The following is a 5,827-nucleotide window of genomic DNA, read 5'->3' on the forward strand; positions in this document are numbered from 1 at the left end:
GCTGGGGATACAAGGTGTTATCCTCTGGAAATAAGATGATATTGTAAGAGAAGTCCTGCAATTCTTGAATTTGCTGATAATGCAGAAGGGATTATTCTTCTGGAAGACTCCGCTGGGGATAAAGTCCGCTGGGGATAGGTGGTATCTTTCCAGGGAATAAGAATATAGGGGAAATCTATCCTTGATTTTTTTGCTTTAATTATCATGGAGACTTTCTGTATCTGAAGACTCTGCAGGGGATTATGGTGTCTGATATCTGGTTACGAGATCTTTCCTCTAGGAGACTCTGCCGGGGAACAGTGATGTCTGACCTTTGAATGTAAATGAGAATTCAGGAGGAATCCTGTAATTCTTGAATTTGCTTAAAATGCAACACACTCTTCTTTACTACAAAACATTACTGAGGAGGAGACATATCCTTCTATTGAATGGACAGAGAACAACAGGAGATTCCCTGTAGTTTCTGAATATCAACTTTCTTCACTCGCTGAGGGATGGAGACCTCTGTATTACTCCTGCTCGGGGAAATCAAAGCTTCCTTCTCATCCTCTGCTGGGGACATTGCTGATCCCTCCTTAATAAATTACTGGGGAAATACCTGTAGTAATCCCATAGGCCAAATCTGTAACTTAAAACCTGGATCAAAGTCTTCATGATCAATTAACCGGGGAGTCTTCATGCCCCAAGTGAAGGGAACAATCTTCTTGAAATATTTCTTGCATGATCTCTTGAGGAAAACTAGGAAGCAAAACTGGGGATATCCAGAATCACAACCTCTGCTGGAGAAATATTACTGCCAAGACACCTGTGGAGATCTTTTCATCATATACATATGAGGATAGTAACATGAACATGTCTAGTTGGAATCACATGATTTTAGAATTACTGGGACCGCATGTCTCAATCCTTTTATTGATGTCCACAAATCAAAGTAAATAATCTTTATAGTTTTCAAAAACTGTTTTTAATTCAAAACTTTTGTTTCAAAACATATCTGTCAAAGTAAAAGAACTTTCGTAAATTGAAATGAAAATTAAGAGTGCCAAGAAATATAGAAAGGCTCAAATTGATTTGATAGGATGGTAATCAGCCAACAGCGTGATTCCATAGATCTTTACAAATTGGAAAATGGTAATTTCGTGGAAAAAGGGTACGTTGAACTACAATGACATCATTCTCTCTTCCACTTTTGACCTGTATTGCAGCCTTGAGAAAGTTGGAGAACTGTTGAAAATATTCTGATACTTCAATGATCTTATCTCTGTTATGCAGTTACTTGCCTGAAATCCCTAACTTTTGCCTAGATTGCCCTTTCGGGTTTTCAATCTACCGGGATAATATTCTCTTTGTTTTTTTATGTCTCTAATTTCTGCTTGGACCGCCCTTTCAGGTTTTCAGTCCACCGAGACGCTCATTTTTGCCTAAGCCGCCCTTTCGGGTTTTCAACTTAGCGAGCTGTTCTTTTCATTTTTTAGGCGAAGTATTTCTTGACTGCATCTGTATTCACGGGACGTGGAAGCTCTTCACCATCCATGTTTGTAAGAATTAAAGCACCGCCTGAGAAGGCTTTCTTGACAACATAGGGTCCTTCATAGTTAGGAGTCCACTTGCCCCTAGAATCATTGTGAAATAGTATCATCTTCTTGAGCACAAGGTCACCCTCTTTGAATTCTCTCGGCTTAACCTTCCTATCAAATGCCTGCTTCATTCTCTTTTGATATAACTGTCCATGGCACAAGGCAGTCATTCTTTTTTCTTCAATCAAATTCAACTGATCGTATCTGCTTTGACACCATTCAGCCTCTGACAACTGAGTTTCCATTAGTATCCTCATTGATGGAATTTCAACCTCTATCGGTAACACAACTTCCATACCGTATACAAGTGAAAATGGGGTTGCCCCAGTTGAAGTACGGACTGATGTTCTATATCCGTGTAGTGCAAAAGGCAGCATTTCATGCCAATCTTTGTAGGTAACAACCATCTTTTGAATGATCTTCTTGATATTCTTATTTGCAGCTTCAACTGCCCCATTCATCTTGGGACGGTAAGGAGAAGAGTTGTGATGCTCGATCTTGAAACTTTCACATAATTCATCCATCATTTTGTTGTTCAGATTGGAGCCATTGTCAGTGATGATCTTGTTTGGAATGCCATATCGGCAAATGAGATTATTTTTGATGAATCTGACCACCACTTGCTTTGTCACCTTTGCATACGAAGCTGCTTCCACCCATTTGGTGAAGTAATCAATTGCCACGAGAATGAAACGGTGTCCGTTGGAAGCTTTGGGTTCAATCATACCGATCATGTCAATGCCCCACATTGAGAATGGCCAAGGAGCAGAAATCACATTCAAAAAGGTTGGTGGTACATGAACCTTATCAGCGTAGATCTGACATTTGTGACACTTCTTTACAAATTTGTAGCAATCTGATTCCATGGTCAACCAGTAGTAACCAGCTCTCAACATCTTTCTTGACATAGAGTGGCCATTTGCATGAGTACCAAAGGACCCTTCGTGAACTTCTTTCATCAACATTTCTGCTTCCTTTTTGTCAACACATCTGAGTAAGACCATGTCATAATTCCTCTTATAGAGCACATTCTGATTAAGGAAGAAACTGCCTGACAATCTTCTCAAAGTCTTTTTATCTTTTTCTGTTGCTCCAAGAGGATACTCCTGAGTCTGAAGGAAATGCTTGATATCGTGGTACCATGGTTTATCATCAAAACTGGCCTCAGCTGTAAACACATGTGCTGGTCTATCAAGTCGCTTGATCACAATTCTGGGTACTTCGTTTGGAAAACCCACTTGATACATTGAAGACAACGTAGCTAGAGCATCCGCCATATGATTCTCATCCCGAGGAATGTGATGCAATTCAACCTTGGTGAAGAAAGTCAACAATCTTCTTGCATAGTCTTTGTATGGGATCAAGCCAGGGTGGCGTGTTTCCCATTCTCCTTTGATCTGATTGATAACTAACGCTGAGTCACCATAAACAGTAAGATTTTTGATGCGGAGGTCAATGGCTTCTTCAAGACCCATGATACAGGCTTCATATTCAGCAATGTTGTTTGTACATTCAAAGCAAATTCTTGCCGTGAAAGGAATATGAGAACCTTCTGGAGTGATAATGACTGCACCTACTCCATGTCCATAAACGTTGGAAGCTCCATCAAATACTAAACCCCATTGAGAATCTGGTTCAGGCCCTTCTTCAGGAAGTGGCTCTTTACAATCTCTGGATTTTAGGAACATGACATCTTCATCAGGAAACTCATCCTCATTATCATCGTGATCTTCAACGGGTTGGTGAGCAAGGTACTCAGCCAACACACTGCTCTTGATAGCTTTCTGGGTATGATACTCAATGTCGTATTCTGATAACAGCATCTGCCATCTTGCAATCTTACCAGTGAGTGCAGGCTTCTCAAAAATGTACTTGATTGATCCATTTTGGATATCAACCAAGTGGTGTGACTTAACATATACTGCCTCAATCTCTTAGCAGCCCAAGCCAATGCACAACATGTCTTCTCGAGTAAGGAGTATCGTGATTCACAGTCAGTAAATTTCTTGCTTAAGTAGTAAATGGCATGCTCTTTCTTTCCAGTTTCGTCTTGTTGACCCAGAATACAGCCCATAGAATTCTCAAGCACTGTCAAATACATAACCAACGGTCTTCCAGCAACAGGTGGTAACAAGATAGGAGGCTCATGAGGTACTCTTTGATATTGTCAAATGCTTTCTGACAATCCTCTGTCCAAACACAATTCTGACTCTTTCTCAGCAATTTGAAGATAGGTTCACAAGTGGCAGTCATGTGAGAAATAAACCGGGATATGTAATTCAATCGTCCTAGAAAACCTCTCACTTGCCTTTCTGTTTTTGGTGCGGGCATCTCTTGGATAGCTTTTACTTTATCTGGATCAACTTCAATGCCTTTTTGGCCGACAATGAAGCCCAAGAGTTTACCTGACCTGACGCCAAATGTGCATTTGTTCGGATTGAGGCGAAGACGGAACTTCCTCAATCGTTGAAACAACTTCAATAGATCTACTAAGTGACCTTCTTCTGAACGAGACTTCGCGATCATGTCATCCACATAAACCTCAATCTCTTTGTGCATCATGTCGTGAAAGAGCGTTGTCATGGCTCGCTGGTAAGTAGCACCTGCGTTCTTCAACCCAAACGGCATCACTTGATAACAGAATGTTCCCCATGGTGTTATGAATGTAGTTTTTTCCATGTCTTCGGGAGCCATTTTGATCTGGTTATACCCGGAGAATCCGTCCATGAAGGAGAATATGTCAAACTTTGCTGTATTGTCTACCAACATGTCAATGTGAGGCAGGGGGAAATCATCCTTTGGGCTTGCTCTATTTAAGTCACGATAGTCGACACACATTCGTACCTTCCCGTCCTTCTTAGGAACTGGCACAATATTTGCTATCCACTCTGGATACACTGAAGTGGCAAGAAAACCAGCATCTATTTGCTTCAGAACTTCTTCTTTAATTTTGACGGCCATATCTGGATGTGTTCTTCTTAATTTCTGTTTGACCGGTGGACATTCTGGCTTCAAAGGTAGCTTGTGCTCTACGATGTCAGTGTCGAGACCAGGCATATCTTGATAAGACCAAGCAAACACATCTACATACTCTTTCAACAGGCTGATCAATTGCTCCTTGACCTGTGGGGATAACAATGCTCCAATTTGACTTCTTTCACATTTTCTTCCGAACCCAAGTTGACTGTTTCCAAAGGCTCCTTGTATGGCTGAATAGTGTCTTCTTCATTTTCAAGCTGGCGGGCGACCTCTTCTGGAATCTCATCCCACTCTTCCTCTTCAGCTTCGAATACAGAATGTTCAAAGTTGGGAGAGGGCATGATGTCATTGTGTTCAACGGGTTTAAGTAACCTGTACAAACAATTGTTTTTAGAGGACTGACCATGCCATGCAAAAATGTGTTTTTTTTAAGGTTTTTTGTGTTACCATTTTCCGAAAAAGCTGAAAAGATAAAAGGACACAAGTGTATAGAACACAAAAGATCTTTTCATGGATAGTACGTTTTTGACAAAAGTGCCCATTTTACAAAATTAATGCTTCGCGCTTTGGGCTAAAGCGGAAGATTTTTGAAAACTGAAAAGCTTAATTACTTTGATATGTGGACACAATGTGGGATGTCAACTGCGGTCCAGTTCTTCATAACTACTCCAGTCGCCATTCTGTCTTTCCCTCGAAGAGCTTTTATCTCTTTTTGTAATTCCGCAAACTGATCCTGGAATTCATCCATTCTATCATTGAGACCAGGATCCTCACTTGGGGTAGGGCCGTGATAGACAGGTTCTCCTAGGTGAGGAGTATAGTGAACAACGGGAGGCACATTAGTGAAGACAGAAGCATTTGGTGGAACGAACTCTTGTTGATATCTATCTTGATTAAGATCCCTGGGTATTTCCCAAGGATGGGAAGCTGTGATGGTAACAGAAGTGACTGGGACAGCGTTGATTTCTGAAGCGATGACTGTAGTGACGGGTGCTGCTGTTGTCTGATTCTGAATTTGAGGTTGATTCTGTGCCGAAGTCTGTCCTGAATTATGAACTTGAGCCCTAGCCTGGGCTTCCTCTGCTTGTAGACGGGCGGTTAACATTTGGTTGCGCATCTCTGCTGCCTGTGCTTGCGCCTGGATCTGTGCATCTTGTGCTTCGGCAACCTGAGCTTGTGCTATTTGAAGTTGAGCAGCTTGGGCTGCTTGGTTTGCTATCAATGTCTCGACCATAGCAGAAAGGCGGTCAACCTGAGCTTTAATTCTCGGT

At 41.4% G+C, this 5,827-nt stretch overlaps 1 pseudogene; it reads right to left on the minus strand.

The window, feature by feature from the left end:
• Positions 1-1,483: 1,483 nt before the first annotated feature.
• LOC127081676 (uncharacterized) lies at positions 1,484-4,415 on the minus strand (annotated as a pseudogene).
• Positions 4,416-5,827: the final 1,412 nt, after the last annotated feature.

Source organism: Lathyrus oleraceus, chromosome 5 (genome assembly GCF_024323335.1).
Source record: "Lathyrus oleraceus cultivar Zhongwan6 chromosome 5, CAAS_Psat_ZW6_1.0, whole genome shotgun sequence".
Lineage (NCBI taxonomy): Eukaryota > Viridiplantae > Streptophyta > Magnoliopsida > Fabales > Fabaceae > Lathyrus > Lathyrus oleraceus.